General features: G+C 42.8%; 1 protein-coding gene across 1 annotated transcript in view; it reads left to right on the top strand.

The window, feature by feature from the left end:
- The first annotated feature begins 219 nt into the window (after nucleotides 1-219).
- KIAA1671 (KIAA1671 ortholog) overlaps nucleotides 220-15,792 on the top strand; it is an 87,251-nt gene continuing 71,678 nt past the window's right edge. Inside the window, exon 1 of the mRNA XM_075110604.1 lies at nucleotides 220-373. The gene's annotated coding sequence lies outside the window, so the exon portion shown is untranslated. The remainder of the gene's footprint in view (nucleotides 374-15,792) is intronic.

The raw sequence follows: 15,792 nt of genomic DNA, 5'->3' as shown, positions 1-15,792 counted from the left end.
GCGCGCGCGCCGCGGAGGGGCCGGCGGATCCCGCGTTTCGGGACGCGGCGGGACCGGGGCGGGGCACCCCGGAGCCGCCCTTCCCACCCCACCCCACCCCACCCTACCCCACCCCTCCGCTCCCCTCCGCCGTCCTCCCGCTGCCCCCGGCAGCCCCTCGCCCGAGGAGCGCGGAGGGGCGGCCCCGCCCCGCCCCGTCCCGCCCCGCCCCCGGGTGGGGGTGTCCGGCCGTGCCCGGCCGCCGATCACCTCAGGCGGGCAGGCCGCTGCGCTCCGCCGTGCTCAAACTTAGTTAGCAACTTCCCCCATTGGCGGCGGAGCCAGCGCCGTCCCGCGCCGGCGCCTTTGAGGGACGAGCCGGTGCCCCGTCAGGGTAAGTGCCGGCGGTGGGTCCCCGGTGAGGGGCGCGGAACCCGCGGGACAAAGGCGGCCTGGCTCGGCGAGGCACCGGGCGGGTCTGGCTCGCTCACCCTGAGGGGAGCACCGGCCGGGGACCCCCCTTCCCACCGGGCCGGCGAAGCCCCCCTCAGAGCCGGCCCGGGGGTGGGGTGGGGGGCCAGGGCGGCGCTGCCTGTGCGGCTCCGGTGCCCCGGCACCGGGAGGGGGGACACGGACACCCGGACACCCTGGGGGCAAACTCGCCCAGGGTCTGGGCGGGTCCGTCGCCGTGGTGTTGGGGTCGCCTCGCTGTTTGTTTTCACTGCGTCAGAGCCAAGGGCGAGGGGAGAAGTTGGGTCCCCGAGTGTGCGTGTCCCGAGTTCAAAAGAAAAAGCCCTTCGTGCTTTTAATTCAGCGTCCGTGTGCGGTCATAGGTAGTTCCGTGGTCATTTTGATGGTTCATGAGTATAACGTTTTGCTGGCGAACACTGCAGATTAGAGCCTTATTTTGTAATCCAAGATGACTCTTGTAAGCACTGCAGTTATCTGTTCCCCTCAGGATTAGCGGTGATAATGTGCTTGGCGTTCTTAAACGTACAAATAAGGACGCCCCCCCCCTTCCCCCGGAGAGTTCACAGCCGTGCCCGCTGCTGCTTGGGTTAACAGCCGGCTGCAGAGGGGACACGGGCGTTTTGGAAGCGCGGGATGTGACTCTCTCTTACGCCTCGGACTTTAGGAAATGTATTTGCTCTCTAGAGTTAGTTTTAAGTGCCAGTTTAAGGTCATCGTGCTGCTTCTTTTTAATTGCGGATGCACATGTCTTTGCTTGTTGGCATATCAGCCCGTGCATACGTATATGTTTTTATTTTAGAAGCTTGTCTGACATTTGGGTGGGGAGATTTGTATTGCTGTCTTGCGTTATGCAACTCATTTGTCCATTTTTCTTCCTAACTCCAAATGTAAGTGATTTATGTGTGGATGGAGGGATGTGGAGTTCTGCTTATCGGTGGAAATAGCTGATACAAAAGATCCCACGGAGGTCCGTTCCCAGTGCCCTGAATTTGCATGGAGCTCTGCATTTGGATTTAGGAGGGAGTAACATTGGGATTCTGAAAGGGTGAAGCTAATCTGTGAAATAACTTTATTTCCTGTGTGGTCTTCCATCGAGTCGTGTAAAAATCTGTGCCTTCCTGAGTCTGTTTGCAGCATTGTTACTGTTCTTGCATTTCTCTTGTCTGAAGGTAGGAGATTAATCTTGCGGATTCAGGTATTGACTTGACTTCTATTTCTGTGGCGTAATCCATGTGATTCTGATTTGTGTGTGAGGAATGGGATTAAGGGAAATCACGCTTGGCAGATGGCGGAGCTCTTCTATACCATTACGTGACATTGTAACCTTTTATTTTAACTACAGGTTTTATTCTTCAGAGTTTAGTAATATAATTTTAAACAAGATAAAGTATTGCTCATGATAAAATACTGGTGCTGTGTTAAAGGAATTGCAGCATATGGCAATTGATGTTTTGTCAAAACTGATGCTTTATTCCATTGTGGTAATTGCAGGCAATTTTTATGGTAGGCTGAAGAGGTAAACTATGTTTCCAGGGTAACTGTGAAGTTGTTTAGCTGCTTCAGAGATACTTTGCCAGAATTGAAGGTTGTTGGTATTTTCTTTTCCTTGTCTCTCTTCCATAAACTAGAAGGCTTTGCATCTTTTTAACAACCACCTGAAAACAATATTTTTCTTCATTTTCCTGTGACACTTTTCAGGTGTGGTAGGGAAACAGACCATGTATGGCAGAAATGCTAATAAAGTTGCCTGGCAGCTTCATCCAGGTAAAGACTTTGCAAAAAATCTTTAAAAAAATTATATATTTTTTTTTTTTTTTGGTAGGATCTTCTTCACTGTATTCTATGCCTTTTTTCTGTAAAAATTGTCAAGGATATTTACTGACAGGTAAATCTATAAAGCCTTTCTACTTTAGAGGTAGGAATCCTATTTAAACAGATGAGGTAGCCTGTAATTCACCTTTGGTAGGTATACAGTTTGTTGAAAATATACTTGTAAACTTTAGTCTGTCCTCTTACAGACAATGGTCTGAAATAATTCTGAGCTAAACGTTTCTTTTCCAATCTATGGAAGACACAGAACAACATGACTCTAAAGTTTCATAGTATGGAAAGTCCCTATAAGAAGTCAAAATCTAGGACTGTTTTCTAATTAAAATACTTGTGTTTGTAATTTTTTTACTATCTAATTTTATATGTGGTAATAAATGACGTGAATGTCATCAAGATTTGTGCTCACGCTGCAGTTCTGGAGGCTGCCTGTCTTATGCCTAGAGGAGAAAGGGCAGAGTACCCATCTGCATTTCTCTTGACCTGGGCTCTTACCTGACTAGGTACCCATATAATAGGAAAAATCTGATGTCTGATGATTAAACAATTTACTACCTCCGATCATCACCATACTGAGAGCTATGTGTGGTGATGATTATGGTTTTTGTTTTTGTTTTTTAATCCTGTTTCCAACCATGTGTTGTAGTGCTGTCATCTTGGATGCTAATTGAGCCCCTTGTCCCTTGTGTGTCTGCAGACTCCTGACAGTAGTGATATGCTTCCTGGATGCCTGATTGCTCCCAAAGGGAAAAAAAAAAACCAGTTATGACTTGGAAATAGCTCTTGGAGTCTGAAATTCTTTCAATAAAATCTATGTTTGAAAGGCTTGCCAGCCCTACTGCTCTATGGTCTGAACGTAAAATTTAGACTGTGTGTGAAAGAAGCAAGCCCTGACCAGCAGGTCCCAGGTGGAAGGCAGATGGAGAGCTCGGGTATTCCACCTCCCAGGATTCTTTGCACAGCTCTGTGATTTTGCTTGGGTGTTGTCCTGGACTCCGCTCCATTCAGTGCTTCTGTTTCTCTGGCTGCTAGATAATTTTAAAACCAGTCCTGTCACCTCCCTTTTCTTTCACAGGTGCTTGGTTACTGTAAAGTAGAAAACGAGCTCGCTCTCCTTGGTGAAGACTGTGTTGCTGCGTTCACTGCCTTGTCCTTTCCTTGGGATTAGTCTATGTTTGATCTTTGGATGTGGAACTTCCTCTTTTCTGGTAGCTTTTCCAAATATTATCAGAATCAAGTTGATAGAACTGGTGACTTTTCTCCTGTCCATGAGTTCTTAAATAGCGGTTAGAAAACTTCCCGTAGTCTTGAGTATTTTAGCAGTGCTTGTGGGGAATACTCTGCAGATCAGGGACACAGGACTCGGGGTCATATTTGAGAGGATTACTCTGAGCGTGTCAGTTAGGGACACGGTACAGTTGTGGCTGCAGAAAACTACCCCCCTCATACCTTTGGCTGCTCATGTGTTTAAAAATTTTACTGGTTTCTTATTGAGGAGTCCCATATATCAAGATTATTCTCTAAGCCTTGATATGTTTTCTCAAATTGATATTCCACAGAAATTGGTAACTTGGTGCTGCTCACTAGGTGGGGGAAGTTTCCTTTGGCAAATGAGTTTGTCATGCTGAGTTGTGTGCCGTGTAGTTACTTAAAAACTTGGCTAGTAAAAGGGGTGTGTGCGCGCATGCATGTCTGAGTGCAAGTTTTGAATGTTCTGCATCCAGTTACACGTAATGTCACTTTTCTTATTTTCAAGCAGTTTCTTTTTATAGGATGTTTTCATGCATGAGGATACGAATAATTCTAGTTGGAAGTCTTTGACTTTCATAGCTTGGAAAATTTACATGATGCTGTTGGTGGTAGGGAGGTATTCAGTGTCCTAGCTCTTCTGCTAATTTATGTTACTAATAAATTTCTTAATGGCGGTGCAGCTTTTTGGGGCTCCTTGTTCAATTCTTAAGTAGCAGGCAGCTTTGTTGGGGAGGGTGCTATATCTGTTCAATACTTTAAAGAGACGTTCATGGAATAGGAGCTCATACTGTATTCAGTAGGCTGTTTGTAAAAGAGAGACTGAGGTAAACTACCTAATCCTGCAAGCCCAGACATGAAGCTTGCAGTGATGCTGTGAGCACAATCTGTATCACTTCTTTGTGTTTGATGCACAAGGGTGACTAGAACCCGAGAATGTTGCAATGTTTTAGGTGTGTTTTTTGTTTTGTATGTAGGAATCGCCCAAAGACATCATATGGAAAAAGCCATGAACTTTTTGCGTTTGCCTCAGAATCTATTTAAATGAAGACTCCCGGGTTGCAGTAGTAGCCTTTGCAGTGCAAACCACTGCCTGGTTGTCTTGAGTTTGCAGCCAAAGAGACTGGAATAATAGTGTCAGGAGAGCTGTGGGATTCCCCCTGCAGCAAACTAGTCTTGAATCCTAATCACAACCTTCTGAATGATCACAGGCCTGGTAGATTTAACAGTTGAACCAGAAGACATCATGCTTGATAAACTCTAGATGCGCCTGCCCTATGCGGTTGAATGTACAGACTTTTAGGAAGAGTGTCCAGGAATTTGCTGCTGGGTTGCCCATGTCGGTGCTCCCAGTGAGATGTGACTGCAAGGAGCCAATTCTGAGACGATACTCTGCTTGCTGGATTGAAAGAGGTGAAAGAAGTCTGCTTTCTTTTCCTTGATTGACTCTCAGTAAGTTTGAAGGGCATAAACTTTGGTCTGAATGTCAGGCCTTTCTTGTGAAGCTGTATTCTAGTAATATTTCAAAAACCATAGCGAGTCATTTACTGTTTGCCTTGAATTGGGCTTCTGTGGGTGAAGTGGTTTTATGTACATGCTCTGTTAAGTAGCAGGAAAACCAAATTCTTAAGAAAACCTGGGTATTGAGTTTTGGCAAAAACCACTAAATTTAGTGTGATGACTCTTCTATCTTTTTGCAGCTGTTGGTTAGAAAAAAAATCAGTCATGTCTCCCTTTTTTTTCCCCTCTAATGACTGGATATCGGTTTATGCTAGTATGACCTGAATGTCCGATCAGAAAGGTCGTGTAGGCCTACTGAATGATGATTTTCCTTAGGCCTAGGCTTAAATAATCTAGATTCTTAAAAAGAACTATATGTCCATAAGCAGCTTAATCATAAATTATTTTCTCAAATCAAGGTGACTTATTTTCTTGCTTCCCACTGTCTTCAGTTTGTTCTGGCAATATTTAATGCTGGAACTTCTGCAGACAAGAAAGCCTCCAAGCAGCTTCCAAACTGTTTGGGGTTATTTTTCAGTGCATCTGTATAAATAGGAGATTGTTGGTATGTATTTTCCCAGTTCCTGAATACCTTACAATTATGTCCAAACAATGGGAGTTGAATTTTCTTTTCATACTCTTTGTCTCTACCAAGCATGTTTGAGGAGAGGAATTGAATTTTTTCTTAGGCTTGTATGATTGCGGTGATGCAATTTGAGCAGTGTAGGACTACAGAGGATTATTGCTTGTTTTTGTTTTGAGTCATGTCCTACAAACATGCACTTAAATGCTGGGGGGCGGGGAGCAGAATCTTTAAGGGATCTCCTTTAAAGCCAATTACAGAGCTGTTCATTGGAAGTTCTTACCAGAATTAAGTGCCAAAACTTTCCGTTTTGGGCTGTAATAAAGCTGTTGCATGCCTGAAAGAAGGTAAGTGTTGGACCTGCAGCAGTGTGAGAACTGAAAGCTTCTTACTGTTGTAGTAATTATGAGTCAGGATGGTCACTAGCCTGCTGTAACAAGTAGAAAAAGATAATTCAGTTGCTGAAGGTTTGGTTATCTGCACAGTTTTCATTTAGAGGGAAAAAGCACGCATGTGCATTCCAGCAGTTCTTTTAAAGAGTGTATGTATACAACATACAAATGGTGCTATCTCTAGTGTAATTTTTACTTGTCTTATTTTAGAGAATGAGCCCAAGCTTTAATGTGGGGTGGTAGGAGACCTAAGTCTTTTTTGCAGGTCAAAATACCCCTTTCATTTGGCTGGGGGCTGGGGAGAGAATTGCCAGGAGCTGAGCGCCCTGTTAACTCCAGCTACAGGCTTGACCCAGTTACAGTTCAGCAGCGAAGTCTGCAGAGCTCTGGCATGGCTGGGAAGTATGTGAGCTCTTTGAGCTAGGCCAGCCCAGGAATAGACAACTTTAACTTTGCTGCAGAAGCAGCACTTGGATGCAAATAAGATGGATGGCAAAAAGAGAAGAAAAATAAATTAGCTGTGTTTTGTTGTTTAAATCTAAAATACAGAGGTTTGGCGTATGGGAGAAGAGGTGAAGTGAAGATGCTAATGCTTTGTTTAGTTACTTTTTCTTTAGTTCTAGTAGTTAAAACCAATTTTACCCTTCATAGTTTCTAAGGGTAAAAAGCTGCCAGTATTTTAGTGAAATGCATGAAAATATGAGTATTTGTGTGTGCTTTTGCTGATGCAAACAATGGTGTTGCCATACATATCAGCCCCTTCTGTTTATATTTTCATAGTGATCTTTTTTTTCTGGTCTTAGTGTTGGTTAAATACATGCTTTCTGTGCCTTTCAACAAGTGATATTAATAAATGTAAAGTTCTAAAACTTTTTTCCTATTGTTGTAAAACTAGGATGATCTTTATTTTACAGTGTTGATGAGAATTTGAAAGACACAATTCCGTTCTTTTAATGAGCTCAGACTTCAGCTTAGATTAAGTCTGGCCGCTTTTTCAATTCAGCCATAGTATCAGTAACTCTTGGTAGGGAGTGAGTTGTGCCAAAATTTAAGAGGGATGTTTATCTGCTGCAAGTATGTTCAACCATACATGGCTTTCGATGGACAAAGCTGTCTCATCCGTAATGAAAGCATTCAGCCCAGCAAAGCCACGATACATTTTAAACAGGGTTGGAATTTTTGGCTGCCATAATTGTGTTTGATTTTTCGTGAGAACACTCAGAATTTTTCATTGAACAAAATGAGCACAGATGCCTTTCTAAAACAGGCATTTATGCTGAAGTTGTGCAGCTCAGCTGGCTCATTCCTTTACTTAGAGACCTTACAAGAAACATCATTTTTATTATTTGTTGTCAAACAGTGCTCTTACTGTATTGGTGCTATTAAATGTCAGATATTAGTATAATCTGCCCTTGGAATGTTCTAAGCAGTGTGATGGCTGCAGACTTATCTAAATATCATCCTGTTCTTGCAGTGCGCACGTACAAATGATACAGCATTTTTCTTTTGCCTACAATAAGTTGTGCCCAAGAAAATAGGTATATTTATGCAAATTATGTTAATATTAAGTAATATTAATTATTATTATTAAGTAATATTAAGTCCTAAAACGTTTGAATTTGTGTACCACTTAATTCTTACTAGTCATCATAATGTTCAGTTTACGTTATTCAAGAAATGAATGCAACTCTCTGGTCACTGCTTGTGAAGGAGAGATGAATTGACTTGATTATAGTAGAGATTCTGGTACAACTTCAGATCTTTTGTTACTCTCCTAAATACAATTTTACCTAGTAGGAAAGAGATGCTTATTATTGCAACATGGTTGTGTGAGGCTGCAGGAGAGGTTTCCGCATGTCTGACCCATTCCCACTTTAACTTGGCGGGGCAATAGATGTTTTCTCAACTTCTGCCTTAATATAGTTGAATCACAGTACACATAGGAAAGACTCATCAATAGTTACAGATCAGCATTTCAAGAAGGTCAGGGAAACTGGTTTCTGCATGGTGAGCATTATGCTAATTCAGTTGTTAAACATATTGGAATTGCGCTTCCTTTTGCTTTCTGCAGTGCTTGCAGATTCCATCAGAGCCTTTGCTCTGTGCTTGGAGTACAGAGGGTTAGTTTTGACATGGAATAGCTTTCTTGTGTGCTGTACTGTCATTGCATGCAAGAAACATGTCTGCAGATCTCAGTTTGAATCGAGTTCTTTACATGAAGTACTTGCTTAAATAGTGCCACTCTTGTGCTGGTGCTTACGCATGAAGATGAAATCTAAGTAGATGATACCACGATGGAGAGGTTGAAACCTTCTTTAAGATTAAATATGTATTTTCCTCTCCCAAAAACACTTTATTTTAGGATAAAATGCTAGAGTAGATTAGCTACTGTAATGATTGAATTAATTCTTTATGTGTGAGCAAAAATGAGAGTGTGTATTGAAGCACATGTGATACGTTAAAGCGTATGTGATACATGTGTAATGTAATGATCACAGAGTGTTGTCTTTGTTGATATTGGACTGTTGTGCACAATGTAAAAGCAGTTAATTTTGAATCAATTTTTTTTGTACTGTCAATGTATGTTTTTTGTATGATGTGACTTTTGCACAAGCTTGGCTCTGTAAGGAGTTGGTTAGTATATTTTTCAAATTGTCTCCAAAAGTCTTGTCTCAGCTCCATTGAGTTTTTTTCTTTTTTTTTTAAAGTAACAGCTTTAATTCCAGATTCCACTTTCAAAATGCTGCCCTTACAGATGCTGAAATGGTTACTTTGAGGTTAAAGATCTTGCCATCTTTTCTGTTCATCTTGGCCCTAGAAATGATTGTGCTCCTCTACCTGTTATGTCCTTTCTAATATCGCTGGGAAGTTGAACTCGGTGGTATTGCTCCTGATGAATTAGAAGCATCGTTATACCTGGGGACAGTTGGAGCCTTCCCACAAGTTCTCAGGGCAGGGCAACTTCTGCTTTCCTGCCTACCTCCTGCTCAGGGCTGCTGGAGTCGGGATTTTTCTAACTGCTTTGAAACCTTTATAAACTGTGGCCTGCTCCATTTTCTGCTTATGTTGGCTCCTTCAAATACTGTGAAGCAACTCTATTCTGGAGATCTCCATCTCAGCATCCTGTTAATTACACTGGTTCCACCAGGACTCAGTTGCTTGATGGGAGTGTGGAAAAAGCCTGTGAATGTGGGAGGAGCACCGAAACCCAGCATTTTGACAACATCTTCAGGAGCGTGGAGAAGGAGGTAACGAAGCAGATGGCAGGTTAGCATCTTGAGAGCTTTAAAACTGATAACAGCCCACACTGGAAGGCAAAGGGTACCATTTGGACGCTTGGCCTTCTGGCAGTTTCCTGCTCACCTGCTTCTGCTTGGGGGTTCAGTCTGAGTCCCTGGCATTGCTCTGAGTTTGGTGGCCACTGCCAGTGCCTGATGGGCTCTGGTTGCAGAGCTGTCTCATGTGTTTGAGACCAGGGATAGTAACTGCTAACAAAGCAGGGAGAGTCAATACCTGAACTTGTCTTCAAAGAGTAACTAGAGAATGTACTTTTGGCCAGATTCAATGGCTCTGCTGTCAGTTTATGTCTGGAGAGTGTACTGGAGAGGAGGCTGGAGTGAAAAACTTGTTGAGGCGTGATTGTGCATTTTAAACTACATAGTTAACAGACAGTTGTTTATAGCTGTTTAACCAATATTGACTTTAACACTGTCTTGCACATTGGTTTAATAGTAAGTTGGACTGGCTTTCATTAGACATCAAAATCTGTAGGGTTTATTATTTTGCTGCAAAACAAATGGGCCACGCACTGCCTGAACATTGGGCAGTTTTGGTCAGGTAGATCTCTTCTCCCATCCTGTGTATCTGTTTTTCATTCACCCTGATTTTTATCACTTTGGCTCTTGAACCTGAAGACTTCTGGGGAGGGGAACTCAGGTTGATCAGTGCGATTCCTGGGCAGAGTTTGTGTCCTGTAGTTCAGATGTATTTTTTGTCAGTGGTATGCTGCTGGGTTTGTACGTGATGAACCAAAAGAAAAAATCAGCTGGTCTTCTTCACTGACCAGATGGCTGGTCTTCTGTTGGCTCATCAAGTTGCTGAACTATAGATTACCAGAAGCTGAAAAGAAATGATATTTTGTGCTTATGTCACTTCTGAAGCATCCTCTGCTGGCTGCTGCCTCTTGAAAGATGCTGGGATGTGTGGATCTTTGATTTCGCTTACCAAGTTTGCCACTCACTTGAGGAAGACAAAGATACAGTCGGCCTTAAAGTTCAGCTCTTTGGATTGGCACGGCTCTTGTTCTGTAAATGGTTTGATTTAGATGTGATTTCTCCTGTGGAAATTCTGGATCCAGTTGTCAGCTGTTGTTTTCATGACTGCATTGTGTCACTATTTGAACTTGCAGGTCGGCAGCAAAAAGGCCGGTGAGGGAGTCAGCTCAGCAGATTTCCCAGTAGCTGCAGCACTTACTGTGCCTCTTGAAGTTGGTGAATGTGTCTCATGCCTTCCAGAGGCATCCAGGAGTATTGACAGTGAAAGTAAACCCAGGGTCAGTTAGTCATGCTTTGCTGTGTAGCTTTCTGGAGCCAGGAATGGACAGAGGTGGGGAGCTGGGAGAACTTGGTGTATTCTGGGTTTGTTTTGGCTCAGGTTTAGGTCAGAGGAACCTTCTTTGTAATAACTTTGGAAAGGTGGATGTTTCTAAGTTCACTGTGAGATCATTCTCAGGTTGCTAAGATGCTGTTAAAATCCTTTCTTTGAATATGCTCTGAGAAATTTGGATCAGGTGCTGAGGCTGCTGTAATACCTGTGTGAGCGTGGTTAGGTGGGTGTGATTTGAGGTCTGGATGCTCACAGGCAAGTGAGTGCTCATGTGCAGGTTCTCAGGTCTGGGCGAACTGTTGAGACACACCTGTGATCTTTCATTCCTGCTGATTTTTGTGAGCTCCAAAATATGCCTGTGCCAGTTTTTCATTATTATCTGCCTTAAAATGCGGGTGATCTCTACGCTGTAGCACGTATTCTTTGACAGTGTCTGAATATTTTTTAAGTGTTCTGTGGCTTCTGTGCTTAAAACTTGCCAGAAAGTTTTAATGAAACACTGTTCATTTGTGGCTAAAAATGCACTTTTATGCTAACGCTTGTGAGTGTCCTTTAAGTAGCCACTTATGCTTTCCTCCCCTCCCCTCTGCGCCCCTGTTAGCATGGTGTGCTGGACGCGGGGGTGTGCTCCACATGAGTGTTTGTTCATAGCCAGGCACTTCCAGGTTCTCCGTGGTGCCTCCACGGTTTGGATTTCAGTGCTGTTTTGTTCACGCTTCTTCCGCCCCCTTCAATAAAAATGTTAACATTTTCAACGTCTGAACTGTTCCCTTTCAATTAATAGGCAATTTTCTCTGTGCTTTCTCAAGCATATAGGGAGATGGAGGGGATTGTTTTTGTAATCCTAAAGCTTATAGATAGTGTGTTGACCAATAATTCATTACAGGCGTTGATTTTGCTGAATAACTTCTTTCTGAGGAGCAAGGTAGTAAATGATGGCTAATGTGCACATGCAGGCTTTGTGCTGTCAGAGTTCTCGGCTTAAACATGCTTTTGTTCACAAATGGGAAGAAATGTAGTGTCGCTGCTTAGATTCCTCATAGTCATACAGGACTCTGATGCTGTGTTCAATTTGTATTGCTTTTGGAGGAAGAGGAAACTCCTTTGTGGATTGCTGATAGCAATGACCTGCTGGCAGGTAACAAAAGAAACATACGTACAAATTAGCAAAACTAGCCAGTGTTTCTGAAATGGCTAGTTGCATTGGTGGGGGAAAAAAACTTAGACTAGTTCCTGCATGTGTGAAGGCTACATGTGACCACTGAAGGAAAAATTGGAGCCTTATCATCAAGGTAGCAGCAGTAGCTCCTCTGGCACATAAAACATTCTTGATGTAGCAGCTTTTTTAATGGGAGTGCAGCTTGGGGCAGATTATTGATGCCTGGCAGGAGGCAGCACCCTGCTGCAGTAACATATCCTACCCAAATTAATGCTGTGTTGAGTATACAAGGATGAAATCAAAGAGCTGTCTGAAAACTTTTAACAGCCTGAGAAGCAAAAAGATTAATTTCAAACTATATGATTGTTCTGTTGAGCAGAGGATGACAAAGGGATTTTGGCCCAGAGAATGATAAATGCCAACAAGTATGTTCCTTTTATAACAGTATTTTCTTTGACTCAAAATAGATCCACCCATTCCTCACTAGTCTAGTAATTTTTTCAGTATTTATGGGAAGTGAGTGGAAATTGTATATTTGATGGTCACATCCGTTTGAATTTGAATGAGTTTTGATGGCTCCATCTGTATGCTGAAAGGCATAACTAGAGTAAAATTAGTCCAGTTGAAGATTGTTAATGATCAGCTTATTTGAAATTGGGTCATCTTTTAAGTAAAGCATTTGAATTGCTGCTATAGGAGCAACAGGCTCAGAGAAGGAGGGTTTTTATCAGGTAATGTACCCTGCATCATAGGTAGTGCTGGATAAAACAGCTGAGACTGGTGTTTTCCATGATGTGTGGTGTTGGCCTACTAGAACTGGTGCTGAAGTTAGATTTTTCAGCATGGTCAGGCTGTTGCTGAGTGCACCGGACAATTTTCCGCAGAGTTGTTGCCAATGACAGGTAAACCCAAGTCCAATTTAAATTCTACTATTCCTTCCACTTTGCTTAAATATTTTTGGGTTATGGGGACCATGCATAAAAAAGGGTCAGTCATAAAAACTCCTCTGTATTTGCACATCCGAGAGAGACATGTCGGGATCTGCCTCTGCTGGCACACAAAAGGAAGCTTGTCAGTGAAGCTGGGGTTTGTCATGGCAGTGCCAGTCAGCGCCGTGCCTGCAGACCCCACGGCTCGGGACAGAGGTGCTTGCTATTTTCTAGGCAATTTAGTGTTATGTGCCGTGCCACCGTTGTTCTTGCCAGCTGTTAGGAATGTCGTTAGTCAAAATTTGCTAGATAGTGCCTATGGCTCTGTTTTTGTTTTTGTTTTTAAATGTTTGTACCCGGCACACTTAGTTGCATTCTGTGGTAATTCTGAGCTGAATCTTGGAGAAGCAAAGCTTGGTGCAAGGTGTTGTTCTAGTGTCAGCACTCGGTGTCCCTGCTGGCAGTGCCTTTAAAAGCTGCTCTGTGGGACCACCTGCCTGCCTTGGCATGCGAATGGGGGGAAGTGAGATCGAGTTGTGTGGTTTATTAATGCTCACTCTGTCAGCCTGTTGTCATAGCGTTTGTCTTTTCCAACGGTAACAGTGAGATATCATAATTGTCCACTTCAGATAGGTACTGCCACGGTACAGTGCTATGGCAAGCTTGACCTTTAAGACAAAGGCTGCTAAAATTTAGAGGAGCAGGATTAGAAATTGTTCATTTGTTCATGGAACAGAATAATCTGTTTCTGGGAATCATCTGGTCCAACCCCCTGTTCAGAGCAGGGCCAGTTCAGTGTGTCCTTCTCCAATTACGCTGCAATTCATCTCCAGAGCTGTGCTTGGGGCAAGTATTTTGGGCTTGAGTATAGTTGCTTGTTGACCAAGCTGGGCTACATGGTTCTGTTATGACTAATGCAAATATTTGAAAGGTAGAGTGGTGGACTGAACAGAGAAATTGGTGCTAGACATTATTGGCTGTCCATATTGAAAGAAAATACGTTGTTAACAGCAAAATCCAAAGCTCTTGAACATGGAGCTTTTTAGTGTATTATTTTTTAAGAAGTGGAAAATAAGCTAGTGAAGACATCAAACGGTATAGCTGTAAGAGCTGAAGCAGAACAAACATTTGTAACAAGAACAGGCAATGACAGATTTCTTTTTAACTAGATGAAACTTTAAAAGCAGCATAATATATTACAGCATGTTTGTTCTCAGTATTTCATCTGTAGGTGGCACGTGCTTTTTGTGAATGAGTCTCTTAGCTAGTGATTGTGCAGCTCAGAATCTATCCTCCAAGACAAGTACAGGTGTGAAACTAATACAGGAGACATTTTCTCAGGGTCGGTCAGTTTTTGCTCTTTAACTGTTGGCAGTAGCTGTGTAGTGGCCTGAGACAGTTGGTTTGAAACTTCATGGTAAGAACAAATCCTGAGGATTAAAACAGGAGGAAAGCGGTCTTCATTATGGAAACCACGCAGTTTAGCTTTGCCCAGGTGCTCTGTCTTGGAGATGTGCATGCATATATATATATATGTTTGAACCTGTCATGATTCTTTCTGGTCTTCTATCCCATCGTTCTGTTTCCTTTGTCCTCCATTTTATGGGTTCAGGTTTTCTTCAGATAATTATAAACTATTGAAGTGATCTCCTAGTGTGTTGAAGGTAGTGCTCCAAGGACAGTAGCCTCAGGTTTTCTTAAAGTCTTGATGAAACTGCTTTATTCTTTTCTCCACATGGTAATACCTTAATCCCTTTTTCAGCAATCGGGCAACTGTATAAAAGACATAGCATTTATAAATTAGTACTGGAGACTCCAAGTCAATCACAGAACAATGCGAGCTGGTTGTGCTTTCTGAAGGAGGTTTACTGGACCAGGTGACAAATGTGTTTTCCAGTGCTGGAAATCCTGTTAGAATTTGAAGAGGAAGATCAGAGGATTATGGGCTTTGTCGTTTCTTACAGTCCCTTCTGACACAAAAGCACCTGCCACACACAAAGGCAAGCAGGAAATACCTTCTCACATCATGCTATTTCTGTAATATAGTGACCTTCAGAAGCTCAGTTTATATGAAATGATCTGTTCCCTCTGATTCCTTCCTGGGGGCAGAGGGTGATGTGTCAGGTTTATTTCTGAAGGCTTCATAGCCTTTGCTTGCAAGCAGTAGTTCTGTGAAGGCACTTGGCTATTTTTGTAACAAGTAGGTGGATTTTTTTTTTTAATAAAGCAAAGCCCACAGATCTGTTTCACTTGACACTTTGACTTGCATGCCACTTCAGGTCGGAAGCAGACCCATCTCCCATGGAAGCTCCCTTGCAGTTCTCATTAGCTTTGCTTGATTCCATACTAGCGGGCAAGCTTAGCAAGGTGTGTTACTGCAGAGATTTTCTGAGAGGTATTTTAACTTTGCATTTGCTCCATGAAGTAAATGGTTTCAATGTCAGCGTCTGTGTAGTTTTCACCAGTGTTTTGGGAGGAAACTGTCCCAATAATATCATTGCTGCTAATAAAGCATTTGCAGCAGCTGGTACCTCTGAAGGCAGCAAGCGTGGTGAGCGAAATGGAAAATCCAGTGGTGGCATCTGTGTCCTGTCAGCTCTGAGATAGGAGACAGTTGTCCTTTGTCTTCCCTTACTGCCAAGAGGGCAAGAAGTACGTGCAATTACAGTAAATATTTTCAGGTGTGGGTGGTCTCTAAGCTCCTTTTATTGTTGAAACATGCTATTGAATATATGGTATTCTGTAGGGGAGTATTTAATGGAAGAATGCCAAAGGTTTTTTTCAGTTCTGTATATCTTTCTATGCTGCAGACAGCTGGCTCATCCATCTCCTTTCTCTCCTTCAGCTGTGTCCATGGTGTGCCTGCCAAATAAGAGCATTCACACTCAAAGCTGGAGCGTCTAGAGAAAATGCAGCCCTGCCTCACCTTTGCGTGCTTCAGCTAGAAGGGGGAGGTTGAAAGTGCTGCCTGCTTGAGGTTGGAGGCATCAGTAGCTACTTGATGTATTTCTGAAACAACAGTGAGCCAAATTTCACCCGTTCTAAAGCAAGGTCATGGAGACCATACACTCAAAGGAAGAATAAATAAATTAGTATGTG

This window comes from Phalacrocorax aristotelis, chromosome 15 (assembly GCF_949628215.1).
Source record: "Phalacrocorax aristotelis chromosome 15, bGulAri2.1, whole genome shotgun sequence".
NCBI classification, from domain to species: domain Eukaryota; kingdom Metazoa; phylum Chordata; class Aves; order Suliformes; family Phalacrocoracidae; genus Phalacrocorax; species Phalacrocorax aristotelis.
Note: the sequence above shows the minus strand (reverse complement) of the source record. Positions and strands in the feature narration are given on the sequence as shown.